Source organism: Electrophorus electricus, chromosome 13, assembly GCF_041902795.1.
Source record: "Electrophorus electricus isolate QZ-2024a chromosome 13, ASM4190279v1, whole genome shotgun sequence".
NCBI lineage: Eukaryota > Metazoa > Chordata > Actinopteri > Gymnotiformes > Gymnotidae > Electrophorus > Electrophorus electricus.
Genome location: NC_137509.1, coordinates 22682680 through 22704086, shown reverse-complemented (window position 1 = coordinate 22704086; position 21407 = coordinate 22682680). Strand labels below are relative to the sequence as shown.

General features: G+C 36.9%; 1 non-coding gene and 24 pseudogenes across 1 annotated transcript; all 25 read right to left on the bottom strand.

Annotated features, from left to right (window-relative positions):
- Window positions 1-315: 315 nt before the first annotated feature.
- Window positions 316-434, bottom strand: LOC145649399 (5S ribosomal RNA; annotated as a pseudogene).
- Window positions 435-1224: 790 nt separating this feature from the next.
- LOC145647119 (5S ribosomal RNA) lies at window positions 1225-1343 on the bottom strand (annotated as a pseudogene).
- A 790-nt stretch (window positions 1344-2133) lies between these two features.
- On the bottom strand, window positions 2134-2252 carry LOC145649398 (5S ribosomal RNA; annotated as a pseudogene).
- Window positions 2253-3042: 790 nt separating this feature from the next.
- On the bottom strand, window positions 3043-3161 carry LOC145649397 (5S ribosomal RNA; annotated as a pseudogene).
- A 790-nt stretch (window positions 3162-3951) lies between these two features.
- Window positions 3952-4070, bottom strand: LOC145647118 (5S ribosomal RNA; annotated as a pseudogene).
- Window positions 4071-4860: 790 nt separating this feature from the next.
- LOC145646934 (5S ribosomal RNA) lies at window positions 4861-4979 on the bottom strand (annotated as a pseudogene).
- A 790-nt stretch (window positions 4980-5769) lies between these two features.
- LOC145646426 (5S ribosomal RNA) lies at window positions 5770-5888 on the bottom strand. Its single transcript, XR_014116181.1, has one exon. It is a non-coding gene; the product is annotated as a 5S ribosomal RNA (ribosomal RNA).
- Window positions 5889-6678: 790 nt separating this feature from the next.
- On the bottom strand, window positions 6679-6797 carry LOC145648501 (5S ribosomal RNA; annotated as a pseudogene).
- A 789-nt stretch (window positions 6798-7586) lies between these two features.
- LOC145648926 (5S ribosomal RNA) lies at window positions 7587-7705 on the bottom strand (annotated as a pseudogene).
- Window positions 7706-8495: 790 nt separating this feature from the next.
- On the bottom strand, window positions 8496-8614 carry LOC145648500 (5S ribosomal RNA; annotated as a pseudogene).
- A 790-nt stretch (window positions 8615-9404) lies between these two features.
- LOC145648499 (5S ribosomal RNA) lies at window positions 9405-9523 on the bottom strand (annotated as a pseudogene).
- Window positions 9524-10313: 790 nt separating this feature from the next.
- On the bottom strand, window positions 10314-10432 carry LOC145648498 (5S ribosomal RNA; annotated as a pseudogene).
- A 790-nt stretch (window positions 10433-11222) lies between these two features.
- Window positions 11223-11340, bottom strand: LOC145650597 (5S ribosomal RNA; annotated as a pseudogene).
- Window positions 11341-11692: 352 nt separating this feature from the next.
- LOC145648974 (5S ribosomal RNA) lies at window positions 11693-11811 on the bottom strand (annotated as a pseudogene).
- Window positions 11812-12601: 790 nt separating this feature from the next.
- Window positions 12602-12720, bottom strand: LOC145646993 (5S ribosomal RNA; annotated as a pseudogene).
- Window positions 12721-13510: 790 nt separating this feature from the next.
- On the bottom strand, window positions 13511-13629 carry LOC145649569 (5S ribosomal RNA; annotated as a pseudogene).
- Window positions 13630-14421: 792 nt separating this feature from the next.
- LOC145647961 (5S ribosomal RNA) lies at window positions 14422-14540 on the bottom strand (annotated as a pseudogene).
- A 790-nt stretch (window positions 14541-15330) lies between these two features.
- On the bottom strand, window positions 15331-15449 carry LOC145649568 (5S ribosomal RNA; annotated as a pseudogene).
- Window positions 15450-16241: 792 nt separating this feature from the next.
- On the bottom strand, window positions 16242-16360 carry LOC145647959 (5S ribosomal RNA; annotated as a pseudogene).
- A 790-nt stretch (window positions 16361-17150) lies between these two features.
- Window positions 17151-17269, bottom strand: LOC145649387 (5S ribosomal RNA; annotated as a pseudogene).
- Window positions 17270-18061: 792 nt separating this feature from the next.
- On the bottom strand, window positions 18062-18180 carry LOC145648754 (5S ribosomal RNA; annotated as a pseudogene).
- Window positions 18181-18972: 792 nt separating this feature from the next.
- On the bottom strand, window positions 18973-19091 carry LOC145647958 (5S ribosomal RNA; annotated as a pseudogene).
- A 351-nt stretch (window positions 19092-19442) lies between these two features.
- On the bottom strand, window positions 19443-19561 carry LOC145644347 (5S ribosomal RNA; annotated as a pseudogene).
- Window positions 19562-20351: 790 nt separating this feature from the next.
- On the bottom strand, window positions 20352-20470 carry LOC145649267 (5S ribosomal RNA; annotated as a pseudogene).
- A 791-nt stretch (window positions 20471-21261) lies between these two features.
- On the bottom strand, window positions 21262-21380 carry LOC145650734 (5S ribosomal RNA; annotated as a pseudogene).
- Window positions 21381-21407: the final 27 nt, after the last annotated feature.

Sequence of the window (21407 nt, the reverse complement as noted above, 5' to 3'; positions counted from 1 at the left end):
TATTCCCAGGTGCTAACAGATAGTTTTTTTAATTAATCACTGCATTTCACATCCTAGCATGTCATCTTGACAGTAAATTAAAGTGATTCAAGAGAAGCTTACAGCATCTCGTAGTCCAAGGTGCTAACAGATAGTTTTTGATGAATCACTGCACTTCACATTCAGGCATGTGAGTTGGAGAGTAAATGAAAGTGATGCAAAAAAAACTTACAGAATCGGCTATTCCCAGGTGCTAACAGATAGATTTTTTTATTAATCACTGCACTTCACATTTGAGCATGTCAGCTTGAAAGTAAATTAAAGTGATGCAAGAAAAGCTTACAGCACCTGGTATTCCTAGGTAGGGTCCCACGTCAATACTATCCAGGCCCAAACTTGCTTAGCTTCCAAGGTCAGATGAGATTGGGCGTTCTCAAGCTGGTGTGGCCGTAAGCCTTAAACACTTACTCAAATTTCCTAATCATAGCAAATATGATCAAAGACCAATCTGACAATTTTTTTTATTAATCCCTGCACTTGACATTCTAGAATGTTATCTTGAATGTAAATTAAATGATGCAATAAAAGCTTACAACATCTGGTATACGGAGGCACTAACAGACAGTTTTTTGATGAATCACTGCACTTCACATTCAGGCATGTGAGTTGGAGAGTAAATGAAAGTGATGCAAAAAAAACGTACAGCATCTGCTATTCCCAGGTGCTAACAGATAGTTTGAGTTAATTATTCACTGCACTTCAAATTTGAACATGATAGCTTGAACATAAATTAAAGGGATGCAATACAATCTTACAGCACCTGCTATTCCCTGGTACTAAAATATTTCTATTTAATCTGTACACTTCACATACAAGCTTGTCAGTTGCAGATTAAAGTAAAGTGGTGCAACAAAAACTTACAGCATCTGCTATTCCCAGGTGCTAACAGATAGTTTTTTTAATTAATCACTGCATTTCACATCCTAGCATGTCATCTTGACAGTAAATTAAAGTGATTCAAGAGAAGCTTACAGCATCTCGTAGTCCAAGGTGCTAACAGATAGTTTTTGATGAATCACTGCACTTCACATTCAGGCATGTGAGTTGGAGAGTAAATGAAAGTGATGCAAAAAAAACTTACAGCATCGGCTATTCCCAGGTGCTAACAGATAGTTTTTTTTATTAATCACTGCACTTCACATTTGAGCATGTCAGCTTGAAAGTAAATTAAAGTGATGCAAGAAAAGCTTACAGCACCTGGTATTCCTAGGTAGGGTCCCACCTCAGTACTATCCAGGCCCAAACTTGCTTAGCTTCCAAGGTCAGATGAGATTGGGCGTTCTCAAGCTGGTGTGGCCATAAGCCTTAAACACTTACTCAAATTTCCTAATCATAGCAAATATGATCAAAGACCAATCTGACAATTTTTTTTATTAATCCCTGCACTTGACATTCTAGAATGTTATCTTGAATGTAAATTAAATGATGCAATAAAAGCTTACAACATCTGGTATACGGAGGCACTAACAGACAGTTTTTTGATGAATCACTGCACTTCACATTCAGGCATGTGAGTTGGAGAGTAAATGAAAGTGATGCAAAAAAAACGTACAGCATCTGCTATTCCCAGGTGCTAACAGATAGTTTGAGTTAATTATTCACTGCACTTCAAATTTGAACATGATAGCTTGAACATAAATTAAAGGGATGCAATACAATCTTACAGCACCTGCTATTCCCTGGTACTAAAATATTTCTATTTAATCTGTACACTTCACATACAAGCTTGTCAGTTGCAGATTAAAGTAAAGTGATGCAACAAAAACTTACAGCATCTGCTATTCCCAGGTGCTAACAGATAGTTTTTTTAATTAATCACTGCATTTCACATCCTAGCATGTCATCTTGACAGTAAATTAAAGTGATTCAAGAGAAGCTTACAGCATCTCGTAGTCCAAGGTGCTAACAGATAGTTTTTGATGAATCACTGCACTTCACATTCAGGCATGTGAGTTGGAGAGTAAATGAAAGTGATGCAAAAAAAACTTACAGAATCGGCTATTCCCAGGTGCTAACAGATAGATTTTTTTATTAATCACTGCACTTCACATTTGAGCATGTCAGCTTGAAAGTAAATTAAAGTGATGCAAGAAAAGCTTACAGCACCTGGTATTCCTAGGTAGGGTCCCACGTCAATACTATCCAGGCCCAAACTTGCTTAGCTTCCAAGGTCAGATGAGATTGGGCGTTCTCAAGCTGGTGTGGCCGTAAGCCTTAAACACTTACTCAAATTTCCTAATCATAGCAAATATGATCAAAGACCAATCTGACAATTTTTTTTATTAATCCCTGCACTTGACATTCTAGAATGTTATCTTGAATGTAAATTAAATGATGCAATAAAAGCTTACAACATCTGGTATACGGAGGCACTAACAGACAGTTTTTTGATGAATCACTGCACTTCACATTCAGGCATGTGAGTTGGAGAGTAAATGAAAGTGATGCAAAAAAAACGTACAGCATCTGCTATTCCCAGGTGCTAACAGATAGTTTGAGTTAATTATTCACTGCACTTCAAATTTGAACATGATAGCTTGAACATAAATTAAAGGGATGCAATACAATCTTACAGCACCTGCTATTCCCTGGTACTAAAATATTTCTATTTAATCTGTACACTTCACATACAAGCTTGTCAGTTGCAGATTAAAGTAAAGTGATGCAACAAAAACTTACAGCATCTGCTATTCCCAGGTGCTAACAGATAGTTTTTTTAATTAATCACTGCATTTCACATCCTAGCATGTCATCTTGACAGTAAATTAAAGTGATTCAAGAGAAGCTTACAGCATCTCGTAGTCCAAGGTGCTAACAGATAGTTTTTGATGAATCACTGCACTTCACATTCAGGCATGTGAGTTGGAGAGTAAATGAAAGTGATGCAAAAAAAACTTACAGAATCGGCTATTCCCAGGTGCTAACAGATAGATTTTTTTATTAATCACTGCACTTCACATTTGAGCATGTCAGCTTGAAAGTAAATTAAAGTGATGCAAGAAAAGCTTACAGCACCTGGTATTCCTAGGTAGGGTCCCACGTCAATACTATCCAGGCCCAAACTTGCTTAGCTTCCAAGGTCAGATGAGATTGGGCGTTCTCAAGCTGGTGTGGCCGTAAGCCTTAAACACTTACTCAAATTTCCTAATCATAGCAAATATGATCAAAGACCAATCTGACAATTTTTTTTATTAATCCCTGCACTTGACATTCTAGAATGTTATCTTGAATGTAAATTAAATGATGCAATAAAAGCTTACAACATCTGGTATACGGAGGCACTATCAGACAGTTTTTTGATGAATCACTGCACTTCACATTCAGGCATGTGAGTTGGAGAGTAAATGAAAGTGATGCAAAAAAAACGTACAGCATCTGCTATTCCCAGGTGCTAACAGATAGTTTGAGTTAATTATTCACTGCACTTCAAATTTGAACATGATAGCTTGAACATAAATTAAAGGGATGCAATACAATCTTACAGCACCTGCTATTCCCTGGTACTAAAATATTTCTATTTAATCTGTACACTTCACATACAAGCTTGTCAGTTGCAGATTAAAGTAAAGTGGTGCAACAAAAACTTACAGCATCTGCTATTCCCAGGTGCTAACAGATAGTTTTTTTAATTAATCACTGCATTTCACATCCTAGCATGTCATCTTGACAGTAAATTAAAGTGATTCAAGAGAAGCTTACAGCATCTCGTAGTCCAAGGTGCTAACAGATAGTTTTTGATGAATCACTGCACTTCACATTCAGGCATGTGAGTTGGAGAGTAAATGAAAGTGATGCAAAAAAAACTTACAGCATCGGCTATTCCCAGGTGCTAACAGATAGTTTTTTTTATTAATCACTGCACTTCACATTTGAGCATGTCAGCTTGAAAGTAAATTAAAGTGATGCAAGAAAAGCTTACAGCACCTGGTATTCCTAGGTAGGGTCCCACCTCAGTACTATCCAGGCCCAAACTTGCTTAGCTTCCAAGGTCAGATGAGATTGGGCGTTCTCAAGCTGGTGTGGCCATAAGCCTTAAACACTTACTCAAATTTCCTAATCATAGCAAATATGATCAAAGACCAATCTGACAATTTTTTTTATTAATCCCTGCACTTGACATTCTAGAATGTTATCTTGAATGTAAATTAAATGATGCAATAAAAGCTTACAACATCTGGTATACGGAGGCACTAACAGACAGTTTTTTGATGAATCACTGCACTTCACATTCAGGCATGTGAGTTGGAGAGTAAATGAAAGTGATGCAAAAAAAACGTACAGCATCTGCTATTCCCAGGTGCTAACAGATAGTTTGAGTTAATTATTCACTGCACTTCAAATTTGAACATGATAACTTGAACATAAATTAAAGGGATGCAATACAATCTTACAGCACCTGCTATTCCCTGGTACTAAAATATTTCTATTTAATCTGTACACTTCACATACAAGCTTGTCAGTTGCAGATTAAAGTAAAGTGATGCAACAAAAACTTACAGCATCTGCTATTCCCAGGTGCTAACAGATAGTTTTTTTAATTAATCACTGCATTTCACATCCTAGCATGTCATCTTGACAGTAAATTAAAGTGATTCAAGAGAAGCTTACAGCATCTCGTAGTCCAAGGTGCTAACAGATAGTTTTTGATGAATCACTGCACTTCACATTCAGGCATGTGAGTTGGAGAGTAAATGAAAGTGATGCAAAAAAAACTTACAGCATCTGCTATTCCCAGGTGCTAACAGATAGTTTTTTTTATTAATCACTGCACTTCACATTTGAGCATGTCAGCTTGAAAGTAAATTAAAGTGATGTAAGAAAAGCTTACAGCACCTGGTATTCCTAGGTAGAGTCCCACCTCAGTACTATCCAGGCCCAAACTTGCTTAGCTTCCAAGGTCAGATGAGATTGGGCGTTCTCAAGCTGGTGTGGCCATAAGCCTTAAACACTTACTCAAATTTCCTAATCATAGCAAATATGATCAAAGACCAATCTGACAATTTTTTTTATTGATCCCTGCACTTGACATTCTAGAATGTTATCTTGAATGTAAATTAAATGATGCAATAAAAGCTTACAACATCTGGTATACGGAGGCACTAACAGACAGTTTTTTGATGAATCACTGCACTTCACATTCAGGCATGTGAGTTGGAGAGTAAATGAAAGTGATGCAAAAAAAACGTACAGCATCTGCTATTCCCAGGTGCTAACAGATAGTTTGAGTTAATTATTCACTGCACTTCAAATTTGAACATGATAGCTTGAACATAAATTAAAGGGATGCAATACAATCTTACAGCACCTGCTATTCCCTGGTACTAAAATATTTCTATTTAATCTGTACACTTCACATACAAGCTTGTCAGTTGCAGATTAAAGTAAAGTGATGCAACAAAAACTTACAGCATCTGCTATTCCCAGGTGCTAACAGATAGTTTTTTTAATTAATCACTGCATTTCACATCCTAGCATGTCATCTTGACAGTAAATTAAAGTGATTCAAGAGAAGCTTACAGCATCTCGTAGTCCAAGGTGCTAACAGATAGTTTTTGATGAATCACTGCACTTCACATTCAGGCATATGAGTTGGAGAGTAAATGAAAGTGATGCAAAAAAAACTTACAGCATCTGCTATTCCCAGGTGCTAACAGATAGTTTTTTTTATTAATCACTGCACTTCACATTTGAGCATGTCAGCTTGAAAGTAAATTAAAGTGATGTAAGAAAAGCTTACAGCACCTGGTATTCCTAGGTAGAGTCCCACCTCAGTACTATCCAGGCCCAAACTTGCTTAGCTTCCAAGGTCAGATGAGATTGGGCGTTCTCAAGCTGGTGTGGCCGTAAGCCTTAAACACTTACTCAAATTGCCTAATCATAGCAAATATGATCAAAGACCAATCTGACAATTTTTTTTATTAATCCCTGCACTTGACATTCTAGAATGTTATCTTGAATGTAAATTAAATGATGCAATAAAAGCTTACAACATCTGGTATACGGAGGCACTAACAGACAGTTTTTTGATGAATCACTGCACTTCACATTCAGGCATGTGAGTTGGAGAGTAAATGAAAGTGATGCAAAAAAAACGTACAGCATCTGCTATTCCCAGGTGCTAACAGATAGTTTGAGTTAATTATTCACTGCACTTCAAATTTGAACATGATAGCTTGAACATAAATTAAAGGGATGCAATACAATCTTACAGCACCTGCTATTCCCTGGTACTAAAATATTTCTATTTAATCTGTACACTTCACATACAAGCTTGTCAGTTGCAGATTAAAGTAAAGTGATGCAACAAAAACTTACAGCATCTGCTATTCCCAGGTGCTAACAGATAGTTTTTTTAATTAATCACTGCATTTCACATCCTAGCATGTCATCTTGACAGTAAATTAAAGTGATTCAAGAGAAGCTTACAGCATCTCGTAGTCCAAGGTGCTAACAGATAGTTTTTGATGAATCACTGCACTTCACATTCAGGCATGTGAGTTGGAGAGTAAATGAAAGTGATGCAAAAAAAACTTACAGCATCTGCTATTCCCAGGTGCTAACAGATAGTTTTTTTTATTAATCACTGCACTTCACATTTGAGCATGTCAGCTTGAAAGTAAATTAAAGTGATGCAAGAAAAGCTTACAGCACCTGGTATTCCTAGGTAGAGTCCCACCTCAGTACTATCCAGGCCCAAACTTGCTTAGCTTACAAGGTCAGATGAGATTGGGCGTTCTCAAGCTGGTGTGGCCGTAAGCCTTAAACACTTACTCAAATTGCCTAATCATAGCAAATATGATCAAAGACCAATCTGACAATTTTTTTAATTAATCGCTGCAATTGACATTCTAGAATGTTATCTTGAATGTAAATTAAATGATGCAATAAAAGCTTACAACATCTGGTATACGGAGGCACTAACAGACAGTTTTTTGATGAATCACTGCACTTCACATTCAGGCATGTGAGTTGGAGAGTAAATGAAAGTGATGCAAAAAAAAGTACAGCATCTGCTATTCCCAGGTGCTAACAGATAGTTTGAGTTAATTATTCACTGCACTTCAAATTTGAACATGATATCTTGAACATAAATTAAAGGGATGCAATACAATCTTACAGCACCTGCTATTCCCTGGTACTAAAATATTTCTATTTAATCTGTACACTTCACATACAAGCTTGTCAGTTGCAGATTAAAGTAAAGTGATGCAACAAAAACTTACAGCATCTGCTATTCCCAGGTGCTAACAGATAGTTTTTTTAATTAATCACTGCATTTCACATCCTAGCATGTCATCTTGACAGTAAATTAAAGTGATTCAAGAGAAGCTTACAGCATCTCGTAGTCCAAGGTGCTAACAGATAGTTTTTGATGAATCACTGCACTTCACATTCAGGCATGTGAGTTGGAGAGTAAATGAAAGTGATGCAAAAAAAACTTACAGCATCTGCTATTCCCAGGTGCTAACAGATAGTTTTTTTTATTAATCACTGCACTTCACATTTGAGCATGTCAGCTTGAAAGTAAATTAAAGTGATGCAAGAAAAGCTTACAGCACCTGGTATTCCTAGGTAGAGTCCCACCTCAGTACTATCCAGGCCCAAACTTGCTTAGCTTACAAGGTCAGATGAGATTGGGCGTTCTCAAGCTGGTCTGGCCGTAAGCCTTAAACACTTACTCAAATTGCCTAATCATAGCAAATATGATCAAAGACCAATCTGACAATTTTTTTAATTAATCGCTGCAATTGACATTCTAGAATGTTATCTTGAATGTAAATTAAATGATGCAATAAAAGCTTACAACATCTGGTATACGGAGGCACTAACAGACAGTTTTTTGATGAATCACTGCACTTCACATTCAGGCATGTGAGTTGGAGAGTAAATGAAAGTGATGCAAAAAAAACGTACAGCATCTGCTATTCCCAGGTGCTAACAGATAGTTTGAGTTAATTATTCACTGCACTTCAAATTTGAACATGATAGCTTGAACATAAATTAAAGGGATGCAATACAATCTTACAGCACCTGCTATTCCCTGGTACTAAAATATTTCTATTTAATCTGTACACTTCACATACAAGCTTGTCAGTTGCAGATTAAAGTAAAGTGATGCAACAAAAACTTACAGCATCTGCTATTCCCAGGTGCTAACAGATAGTTTTTTTAATTAATCACTGCATTTCACATCCTAGCATGTCATCTTGACAGTAAATTAAAGTGATTCAAGAGAAGCTTACAGCATCTCGTAGTCCAAGGTGCTAACAGATAGTTTTTGATGAATCACTGCACTTCACATTCAGGCATGTGAGTTGGAGAGTAAATGAAAGTGATGCAAAAAAAACTTACAGCATCTGCTATTCCCAGGTGCTAACAGATAGTTTTTTTTATTAATCACTGCACTTCACATTTGAGCATGTCAGCTTGAAAGTAAATTAAAGTGATGCAAGAAAAGCTTACAGCACCTGGTATTCCTAGGTAGAGTCCCACCTCAGTACTATCCAGGCCCAAACTTGCTTAGCTTACAAGGTCAGATGAGATTGGGCGTTCTCAAGCTGGTGTGGCCGTAAGCCTTAAACACTTACTCAAATTGCCTAATCATAGCAAATATGATCAAAGACCAATCTGACAATTTTTTTAATTAATCGCTGCACTTGACATTCTAGAATGTTATCTTGAATGTAAATTAAATGATGCAATAAAAGCTTACAACATCTGGTATACGGAGGCACTAACAGACAGTTTTTTGATGAATCACTGCACTTCACATTCAGGCATGTGAGTTGGAGAGTAAATGAAAGTGATGCAAAAAAAACGTACAGCATCTGCTATTCCCAGGTGCTAACAGATAGTTTGAGTTAATTATTCACTGCACTTCAAATTTGAACATGATAGCTTGAACATAAATTAAAGGGATGCAATACAATCTTACAGCACCTGCTATTCCCTGGTACTAAAATATTTCTATTTAATCTGTACACTTCACATACAAGCTTGTCAGTTGCAGATTAAAGTAAAGTGATGCAACAAAAACTTACAGCATCTGCTATTCCCAGGTGCTAATAGATAGTTTTTTTAATTAATCACTGCATTTCACATCCTAGCATGTCATCTTGACAGTAAATTAAAGTGATTCAAGAGAAGCTTACAGCATCTCGTAGTCCAAGGTGCTAACAGATAGTTTTTGATGAATCACTGCACTTCACATTCAGGCATGTGAGTTGGAGAGTAAATGAAAGTGATGCAAAAAAAACTTACAGCATCTGCTATTCCCAGGTGCTAACAGATAGTTTTTTTTATTAATCACTGCACTTCACATTTGAGCATGTCAGCTTGAAAGTAAATTAAAGTGATGCAAGAAAAGCTTACAGCACCTGGTATTCCTAGGTAGAGTCCCACCTCAGTACTATCCAGGCCCAAACTTGCTTAGCTTACAAGGTCAGATGAGATTGGGCGTTCTCAAGCTGGTGTGGCCGTAAGCCTTAAACACTTACTCAAATTGCCTAATCATAGCAAATATGATCAAAGACCAATCTGACAATTTTTTTAATTAATCGCTGCACTTGACATTCTAGAATGTTATCTTGAATGTAAATTAAATGATGCAATAAAAGCTTACAACATCTGGTATACGGAGGCACTAACAGACAGTTTTTTGATGAATCACTGCACTTCACATTCAGGCATGTGAGTTGGAGAGTAAATGAAAGTGATGCAAAAAAAACGTACAGCATCTGCTATTCCCAGGTGCTAACAGATAGTTTGAGTTAATTATTCACTGCACTTCAAATTTGAACATGATAGCTTGAACATAAATTAAAGGGATGCAATACAATCTTACAGCACCTGCTATTCCCTGGTACTAAAATATTTCTATTTAATCTGTACACTTCACATACAAGCTTGTCAGTTGCAGATTAAAGTAAAGTGATGCAACAAAAACTTACAGAATCTGCTATTCCCAGGTGCTAACAGATAGTTTTTTTAATTAATCACTGCATTTCACATCCTAGCATGTCATCTTGACAGTAAATTAAAGTGATTCAAGAGAAGCTTACAGCATCTCGTAGTCCAAGGTGCTAACAGATAGTTTTTGATGAATCACTGCACTTCACATTCAGGCATGTGAGTTGGAGAGTAAATGAAAGTGATGCAAAAAAAACTTACAGCATCTGCTATTCCCAGGTGCTAACAGATAGTTTTTTTTATTAATCACTGCACTTCACATTTGAGCATGTCAGCTTGAAAGTAAATTAAAGTGATGCAAGAAAAGCTTACAGCACCTGGTATTCCTAGGTAGAGTCCCACCTCAGTACTATCCAGGCCCAAACTTGCTTAGCTTACAAGGTCAGATGAGATTGGGCGTTCTCAAGCTGGTGTGGCCGTAAGCCTTAAACACTTACTCAAATTGCCTAATCATAGCAAATATGATCAAAGACCAATCTGACAATTTTTTTAATTAATCGCTGCACTTGACATTCTAGAATGTTATCTTGAATGTAAATTAAATGATGCAATAAAAGCTTACAACATCTGGTATACGGAGGCACTAACAGACAGTTTTTTGATGAATCACTGCACTTCACATTCAGGCATGTGAGTTGGAGAGTAAATGAAAGTGATGCAAAAAAAACGTACAGCATCTGCTATTCCCAGGTGCTAACAGATAGTTTGAGTTAATTATTCACTGCACTTCAAATTTGAACATGATAGCTTGAACATAAATTAAAGGGATGCAATACAATCTTACAGCACCTGCTATTCCCTGGTACTAAAATATTTCTATTTAATCTGTACACTTCACATACAAGCTTGTCAGTTGCAGATTAAAGTAAAGTGATGCAACAAAAACTTACAGCATCTGCTATTCCCAGGTGCTAACAGATAGTTTTTTTAATTAATCACTGCATTTCACATCCTAGCATGTCATCTTGACAGTAAATTAAAGTGATTCAAGAGAAGCTTACAGCATCTCGTAGTCCAAGGTGCTAACAGATAGTTTTTGATGAATCACTGCACTTCACATTCAGGCATGTGAGTTGGAGAGTAAATGAAAGTGATGCAAAAAAAACTTACAGCATCTGCTATTCCCAGGTGCTAACAGATAGTTTTTTTTATTAATCACTGCACTTCACATTTGAGCATGTCAGCTTGAAAGTAAATTAAAGTGATGCAAGAAAAGCTTACAGCACCTGGTATTCCTAGGTAGAGTCCCACCTCAGTACTATCCAGGCCCAAACTTGCTTAGCTTACAAGGTCAGATGAGATTGGGCGTTCTCAAGCTGGTATGCCGTAAGCCTTAAACACTTACTCAAATTGCCTAATCATAGCAAATATGATCAAAGACCAATCTGACAATTTTTTTAATTAATCGCTGCACTTGACATTCTAGAATGTTATCTTGAATGTAAATTAAATGATGCAATAAAAGCTTACAACATCTGGTATACGGAGGCACTAACAGACAGTTTTTTGATGAATCACTGCACTTCACATTCAGGCATGTGAGTTGGAGAGTAAATGAAAGTGATGCAAAAAAAACTTACAGCATCTGCTATTCCCAGGTGCTAACAGATAGTTTTTTTTATTAATCACTGCACTTCACATTTGAGCATGTCAGCTTGAAAGTAAATTAAAGTGATGCAAGAAAAGCTTACAGCACCTGGTATTCCTAAGTAGAGTCCCACCTCAGTACTATCCAGGCCCAAACTTGCTTAGCTTACAAGGTCAGATGAGATTGGGCGTTCTCAAGCTGGTGTGGCCGTAAGCCTTAAACACTTGCTCAAATTGCCTAATCATAGCAAATATGATCAAAGACCAATCTGACAATTTTTTTTATTAATCCCTGCACTTGACATTCTAGAATGTTATCTTGAATGTAAATTAAATGATGCAATAAAAGCTTACAACATCTGGTATACGGAGGCACTAACAGACAGTTTTTTGATGAATCACTGTAATTCACATTCAGGCATGTGAGTTGGAGAGTAAATGAAAGTGATGCAAAAAAAAGTACAGCATCTGCTATTCCCAGGTGCTAACAGATAGTTTGAGTTAATTATTCACTGCACTTCAAATTTGAACATGATAGCTTGAACATAAATTAAAGGGATGCAATACAATCTTACAGCACCTGCTATTCCCTGGTACTAAAATATTTCTATTTAATCTGTACACTTCACATACAAGCTTGTCAGTTGCAGATTAAAGTAAAGTGATGCAACAAAAACTTACAGCATCTGCTATTCCCAGGTGCTAACAGATAGTTTTTTTAATTAATCACTGCATTTCACATCCTAGCATGTCATCTTGACAGTAAATTAAAGTGATTCAAGAGAAGCTTACAGCATCTCGTAGTCCAAGGTGCTAACAGATAGTTTTTGAGGAATCACTGCACTTCACATTCAGGCATGTGAGTTGGAGAGTAAATGAAAGTGATGCAAAAAAAACTTACAGCATCGGCTATTCCCAGGTGCTAACAGATAGTTTTTTTTTATTAATCACTGCACTTCACATTTGAGCATGTCAGCTTGAAAGTAAATTAAAGTGATGCAAGAAAAGCTTACAGCACCCGGTATTCCTAGGTAGGGTCCCACCTCAGTACTATCCAGGCCCAAACTTGCTTAGCTTCCAAGGTCAGATGAGATTGGGCGTTCTCAAGCTGGTGTGGCCGTAAGCCTTAAACACTTACTCAAATTTCCTAATCATAGCAAATATGATCAAAGACCAATCTGACAATTTTTTTTATTAATCCCTGCACTTGACATTCTAGAATGTTATCTTGAATGTAATTTAAATGATGCAATAAAAGCTTACAACATCTGCTATACGGAGGCACTAACAGACAGTTTTTTGATGAATCACTGCACTTCACATTCAGGCATGTGAGTTGGAGAGTAAATGAAAGTGATGCAAAAAAAACGTACAGCATCTGCTATTCCCAGGTGCTAACAGATAGTTTGAGTTAATTATTCACTGCACTTCAAATTTGAACATGATAGCTTGAACATAAATTAAAGGGATGCAATACAATCTTACAGCACCTGCTATTCCCTGGTACTAAAATATTTCTATTTAATCTGTACACTTCACATAAAAGCTTGTCAGTTGCAGATTAAAGTAAAGTGATGCAACAAAAACTTACAGCATCTGCTATTCCCAGGTGCTAACAGATAGTTTTTTTAATTAATCACTGCATTTCACATCCTAGCATGTCATCTTGACAGTAAATTAAATTGATTCAAGAGAAGCTTACAGCATCTCGTAGTCCAAGGTGCTAACAGATAGTTTTTGATGAATCACTGCACTTCACATTCAGGCATGTGAGTTGGAGAGTAAATGAAAGTGATGCAAAAAAAACTTACAGCATCGGCTATTCCCAGGTGCTAACAGATAGTTTTTTTTATTAATCACTGCACTTCACATTTGAGCATGTCAGCTTGAAAGTAAATTAAAGTGATGCAAGAAAAGCTTACAGCACCTGGTATTCCTAGGTAGGGTCCCACCTCAGTACTATCCAGGCCCAAACTTGCTTAGTTTCCAAGGTCAGATGAGATTGGGCGTTCGCAAGCCGGTGTGGCCGTAAGCCTTAAGCACTTACTCAAATTGCCTAATCATAGCAAATATGATCAAAGACCAATCTGACAATTTTTTTTATTAATCCCTGCACTTGACATTCTAGAATGGTATCTTGAATGTAAATTAAATGATGCAATAAAAGCTTACAACATCTGGTATACGGAGGCACTAACAGACAGTTTTTTGATGAATCACTGCACTTCACATTCAGGCATGTGAGTTGGAGAGTAAATGAAAGTGATGCAAAAAAAACTTACAGCATCTGCTATTCCCAGGTGCTAACAGATAGTTTGAGTTAATTATTCACTGCACTTCAAATTTGAACATGATAGCTTGAACATAAATTAAAGGGGTGCAATACAATCTTACAGCACCTGCTATTCCCTGGTACTAAAGGATTTCTATTTAATCTGTACACTTCACATACAAGCTTGTCAGTTGCAGATTAAATTAAAGTGATGCAACAAAAACTTACAACATCTGCTATTCCCAGGTGTTAACAGATAGTTTTTTTAATTAATCACTGCACTTCACATCCTAGCATGTCATCTTGACAGTAAATTAAAGTGATGCAAGAGAAGCTTACAGCATCTCGTAGTCCATGGTGCTACCAGATATTTTTTTTGATGAATAACTGCACTTCACATTCAGGCATGTGAGTTGGAGAGTAAATGAAAGTGATGCAAAAAAAACTTACAGCATCTGCTATTCCCAGGTGCTAACAGATAGTTTTTTTTATTAATCATTGCACTTCACATTTGAGCATGTCAGCTTGAAAGTAAATTAAAGTGATGCAAGAAAAGCTTACAGCACCTGGTATTCCTAGGTAGGGTCCCACCTCAGTACTATCCAGGCCCAAACTTTCTTAGCTTCCAAGATCAGATGAGATTGGGCGTTCTCAAGCTGGTGTGGCCGTAAGCCTTAAACACTTACTCAAATTGCCTAATCATAGCAAATATGATCAAAGACCAATCTGACAATTTTTTTCATTAATCCCTGCACTTGACATTCTAGAATGTTATCTTGAATGTAATTTAAATGATGCAATAAAAGCTTACAACATCTGCTATACGGAGGCACTAACAGACAGTTTTTTGATGAATCACTGCACTTCACATTCAGGCATGTGAGTTGGAGAGTAAATGAAAGTGATGCAAAAAAAACGTACAGCATCTGCTATTCCCAGGTGCTAACAGATAGTTTGAGTTAATTATTCACTGCACTTCAAATTTGAACATGATAGCTTGAACATAAATTAAAGGGATGCAATACAATCTTAGAGCACCTGCTATTCCCTGGTACTAAAATATTTCTATTTAATCTGTACACTTCACATAAAAGCTTGTCAGTTGCAGATTAAAGTAAAGTGATGCAACAAAAACTTACAGCATCTGCTATTCCCAGGTGCTAACAGATAGTTTTTTTAATTAATCACTGCATTTCACATCCTAGCATGTCATCTTGACAGTAAATTAAAGTGATTCAAGAGAAGCTTACAGCATCTCGTAGTCCAAGGTGCTAACAGATAGTTTTTGATGAATCACTGCACTTCACATTCAGGCATGTGAGTTGGAGAGTAAATGAAAGTGATGCAAAAAAAACTTACAGCATCGGCTATTCCCAGGTGCTAACAGATAGTTTTTTTTATTAATCACTGCACTTCACATTTGAGCATGTCAGCTTGAAAGTAAATTAAAGTGATGCAAGAAAAGCTTACAGCACCTGGTATTCCTAGGTAGGGTCCCACCTCAGTACTATCCAGGCCCAAACTTGCTTAGTTTCCAAGGTCAGATGAGATTGGGCGTTCGCAAGCCGGTGTGGCCGTAAGCCTTAAGCACTTACTCAAATTGCCTAATCATAGCAAATATGATCAAAGACCAATCTGACAATTTTTTTTATTAATCCCTGCACTTGACATTCTAGAATGGTATCTTGAATGTAAATTAAATGATGCAATAAAAGCTTACAACATCTGGTATACGGAGGCACTAACAGACAGTTTTTTGATGAATCACTGCACTTCACATTCAGGCATGTGAGTTGGAGAGTAAATGAAAGTGATGCAAAAAAAACTTACAGCATCTGCTATTCCCAGGTGCTAACAGATAGTTTGAGTTAATTATTCACTGCACTTCAAATTTGAACATGATAGCTTGAACATAAATTAAAGGGGTGCAATACAATCTTACAGCACCTGCTATTCCCTGGTACTAAAGGATTTCTATTTAATCTGTACACTTCACATACAAGCTTGTCAGTTGCAGATTAAATTAAAGTGATGCAACAAAAACTTACAACATCTGCTATTCCCAGGTGTTAACAGATAGTTTTTTTAATTAATCACTGCACTTCACATCCTAGCATGTCATCTTGACAGTAAATTAAAGTGATGCAAGAGAAGCTTACAGCATCTCGTAGTCCATGGTGCTACCAGATATTTTTTTTGATGAATAACTGCACTTCACATTCAGGCATGTGAGTTGGAGAGTAAATGAAAGTGATGCAAAAAAAACTTACAGCATCTGCTATTCCCAGGTGCTAACAGATAGTTTTTTTTATTAATCATTGCACTTCACATTTGAGCATGTCAGCTTGAAAGTAAATTAAAGTGATGCAAGAAAAGCTTACAGCACCTGGTATTCCTAGGTAGGGTCCCACCTCAGTACTATCCAGGCCCAAACTTTCTTAGCTTCCAAGATCAGATGAGATTGGGCGTTCTCAAGCTGGTGTGGCCGTAAGCCTTAAACACTTACTCAAATTGCCTAATCATAGCAAATATGATCAAAGACCAATCTGACAATTTTTTTCATTAATCCCTGCACTTGATATTCTAGAATGTTATCTTGAATGTAAATTAAATGATGCAATAAAAGCTTACAACATCTGGTATACGGAGGCACTAACAGACAGTTTTTTGATGAATCACTGCACTTCACATTCAGGCATGTGAGTTGGAGAGTAAATGAAAGTGATGCAAAAAAAACGTACAGCATCTGCTATTCCCAGGTGCTAACCGATAGTTTGAGTTAATTATTCACTGCACTTCAAATTTGAACATGATATCTTGAACATAAATTAAAGGGATGCAATACAATCTTACAGCACCTGCTATTCCCTGGTACTAAAATATTTCTATTTAATCTGTACACTTCACATACAAGCTTGTCAGTTGCAGATTAAAGTAAAGTGATGCAACAAAAACTTACAGCATCTGCTATTCCCAGGTGCTAACAGATAGTTTTTTTAATTAATCACTGCATTTCACATCCTAGCATGTCATCTTGACAGTAAATTAAAGTGATTCAAGAGAAGCTTACAGCATCTCATAGTCCAAGGTGCTAACAGATAGTTTTTGATGAATCACTGCACTTCACATTCAGGCATGTGAGTTGGAGAGTAAATGAAAGTGATGCAAAAAAAACTTACAGCATCGGCTATTCCCAGGTGCTAACAGATAGTTTTTTTTATTAATCACTGCACTTCACATTTGAGCATGTCAGCTTGAAAGTAAATTAAAGTGATGCAAGAAAAGCTTACAGCACCTGGTATTCCTAGGTAGGGTCCCACCTCAGTACTATCCAGGCCCAAACTTGCTTAGTTTCCAAGGTCAGATGAGATTGGGCGTTCGCAAGCTGGTGTGGCCGTAAGCCTTAAGCACTTACTCAAATTGCCTAATCATAGCAAATATGATCAAAGACCAATCTGACAATTTTTTTTATTAATCCCTGCACTTGACATTCTAGAATGGTATCTTGAATGTAAATTAAATGATGCAATAAAAGCTTACAACATCTGGTATACGGAGGCACTAACAGACAGTTTTTTGATGAATCACTGCACTTCACATTCAGGCATGTGAGTTGGAGAGTAAATGAAAGTGATGCAAAAAAAACTTACAGCATCTGCTATTCCCAGGTGCTAACAGATAGTTTGAGTTAATTATTCACTGCACTTCAAATTTGAACATGATAGCTTGAACATAAATTAAAGGGGTGCAATACAATCTTACAGCACCTGCTATTCCCTGGTACTAAAAGATTTCTATTTAATCTGTACACTTCACATACAAGCTTGTCAGTTGCAGATTAAATTAAAGTGATGCAACAAAAACTTACAACATCTGCTATTCCCAGGTGCTAACAGATAGTTTTTTTAATTAATCACTGCACTTCACATCCTAGCATGTCATCTTGACAGTAAATTAAAGTGATGCAAGAGAAGCTTACAGCATCTCGTAGTCCATGGTGCTACCAGATATTTTTTTTGATGAATAACTGCACTTCACATTCAGGCATGTGAGTTGGAGAGTAAATGAAAGTGATGCAAAAAAAACTTACAGCATCTGCTATTCCCAGGTGCTAACAGATAGTTTTTTTTATTAATCATTGCACTTCACATTTGAGCATGTCAGCTTGAAAGTAAATTAAAGTGATGCAAGAAAAGCTTACAGCACCTGGTATTCCTAGGTAGGGTCCCACCTCAGTACTATCCAGGCCCAAACTTTCTTAGCTTCCAAGATCAGATGAGATTGGGCGTTCGCAAGCTGGTGTGGCCGTAAGCCTTAAGCACTTACTCAAATTGCCTAATCATAGCAAATATGATCAAAGACCAATCTGACAATTTTTTTTATTAATCCCTGCACTTGACATTCTAGAATGGTATCTTGAATGTAAATTAAATGATGCAATAAAAGCTTACAACATCTGGTATACGGAGGCACTAACAGACAGTTTTTTGATGAATCACTGCACTTCACATTCAGGCATGTGAGTTGGAGAGTAAATGAAAGTGATGCAAAAAAAACTTACAGCATCTGCTATTCCCAGGTGCTAACAGATAGTTTGAGTTAATTATTCACTGCACTTCAAATTTGAACATGATAGCTTGAACATAAATTAAAGGGGTGCAATACAATCTTACAGCACCTGCTATTCCCTGGTACTAAAAGATTTCTATTTAATCTGTACACTTCACATACAAGCTTGTCAGTTGCAGATTAAATTAAAGTGATGCAACAAAAACTTACAACATCTGCTATTCCCAGGTGCTAACAGATAGTTTTTTTAATTAATCACTGCACTTCACATCCTAGCATGTCATCTTGACAGTAAATTAAAGTGATGCAAGAGAAGCTTACAGCATCTCGTAGTCCATGGTGCTACCAGATATTTTTTTTGATGAATAACTGCACTTCACATTCAGGCATGTGAGTTGGAGAGTAAATGAAAGTGATGCAAAAAAAACTTACAGCATCTGCTATTCCCAGGTGCTAACAGATAGTTTTTTTTATTAATCATTGCACTTCACATTTGAGCATGTCAGCTTGAAAGTAAATTAAAGTGATGCAAGAAAAGCTTACAGCACCTGGTATTCCTAGGTAGGGTCCCACCTCAGTACTATCCAGGCCCAAACTTTCTTAGCTTCCAAGATCAGATGAGATTGGGCGTTCTCAAGCTGGTGTGGCCGTAAGCCTTAAACACTTACTCAAATTTCCTAATCATAGCAAATATGATCAAAGACCAATCTGACAATTTTTTTTATTAATCCCTGCACTTGACATTCTAGAATGGTATCTTGAATGTAAATTAATGATGCAATAAAAGCTTACAAGATCTGGTATACGGAGGCACAAACAGACAGTTTTTTGATGAATCACTGCCCTTCACATTCAGGCATGTGAGTTGGAGAGTAAATGAAAGTGATGCAAAAAAACCTGACAGCATCGGCTATTCCCAGGTGCTAACAGATAGTTTTTTTTATTAATCACTGCACTTCACATTTGAGCATGTCAGCTTGAAAGTAAATTAAAGTGATGCAAGAAAAGCTTACAGCACCTGGTATTTCTAGGTAGAGTCCCACCTCAGTATTATCCAGGCCCAAACTTGCTTAGCTTCCAAAGTCAGAGGAGATTGGGCGTTCTCAAGCTGGTGTGGCCGTAAGCCTTAAACACTTACTCAAATTGCCTAATCATAGCAAATATGATCAAAGACCAATCTGACAATTTTTTTCATTAATCCCTGCACTTGACATTCTAGAATGTTATCTTGAATGTAAATTAAATGATGCAATAAAAGCTTACAACATCTGGTATACGGAGGCACTAACAGACAGTTTTTTGATGAATCACTGCACTTCACATTCAGGCATGTGAGTTGGAGAGTAAATGAAAGTGATGCAAAAAAAACGTACAGCATCTGCTATTCCCAGGTGCTAACCGATAGTTTGAGTTAATTATTCACTGCACTTCAAATTTGAACATGATATCTTGAACATAAATTAAAGGGATGCAATACAATCTTACAGCACCTGCTATTCCCTGGTACTAAAATATTTCTATTTAATCTGTACACTTCACATACAAGCTTGTCAGTTGCAGATTAAAGTAAAGTGATGCAACAAAAACTTACAGCATCTGCTATTCCCAGGTGCTAACAGATAGTTTTTTTAATTAATCACTGCATTTCACATCCTAGCATGTCATCTTGACAGTAAATTAAAGTGATTCAAGAGAAGCTTACAGCATCTCATAGTCCAAGGTGCTAACAGATAGTTTTTGATGAATCACTGCACTTCACATTCAGGCATGTGAGTTGGAGAGTAAATGAAAGTGATGCAAAAAAAACTTACAGCATCGGCTATTCCCAGGTGCTAACAGATAGTTTTTTTTATTAATCACTGCACTTCACATTTGAGCATGTCAGCTTGAAAGTAAATTAAAGTGATGCAAGAAAAGCTTACAGCACCTGGTATTCGTAGGTAGGCTCCCACCTCAGTACTATCCAGGCCCAAACTTGCTTAGCTTCCAAGATCAGATGACATTGGGCGTTCTCAAGCTGGTGTGGCCGTAAGCCTTAAACACTTGCTCAAATTGCCTAATCATAGCAAATATGATCAAAGACCAATCTGACAATTTTTTTTATTAATCCCTGCACTTGACATTCTAGAATGTTATCTTGAATGTAAATTAAATGATGCAATAAAAGCTTACAACATCTGGTATACGGAGGCACTAACAGACAGTTTTTTGATGAATCACTGCACTTCACATTCAGGCATGTGAGTTGGAGAGTAAATGAAAGTGATGCAAAAAAAACGTACAACATCTGCTATTCCCAGGTGCTAACAGATAGTTTGAGTTAATTATTCACTACACTTCAAATTTGAACATGATAGCTTGAACATAAATTAAAGGGATGCAATACAATCTTACAGCACCTGCTATTCCCTGGTACTAAAATATTTCTATTTAATCTGTACACTTCACATACAAGCTTGTCAGTTGCAGATTAAAGTAAAGTGATGCAACAAAAACTTACAGCATCTGCTATTCCCAGGTGCTAACAGATAGTTTTTTTTTATTAATCACTGCATTTCACATCCTAGCATGTCATCTTGACAGTAAATTAAAGTGATTCAAGAGAAGCTTACAGCATCTCGTAGTCCAACGTGCTAACAGGTAGTTTTTGATGAATCACTGCACTTCACATTCAGGCATGTGAGTTGGAGAGTAAATGAAAGTGATGCAAAAAAAACTTACAGCATTGGCTATTCCCAGGTGCTAACAGATAGTTTTTTTTATTAATCACTGCACTTCACATTTGAGCATGTCAGCTTGAAAGTAAATTAAAGTGATGCAAGAAAAGCTTACAGCACCTGGTATTTCTAGGTAGGGTCCCACCTCTGTACTATCCAGGCCCAAACTTGCTTAGTTTCCAAGGTCAGATGAGATTGGGCATTCACAAGCTGGTGTGGCCGTAAGCCTTAAACACTTACTCAAATTTCCTAAT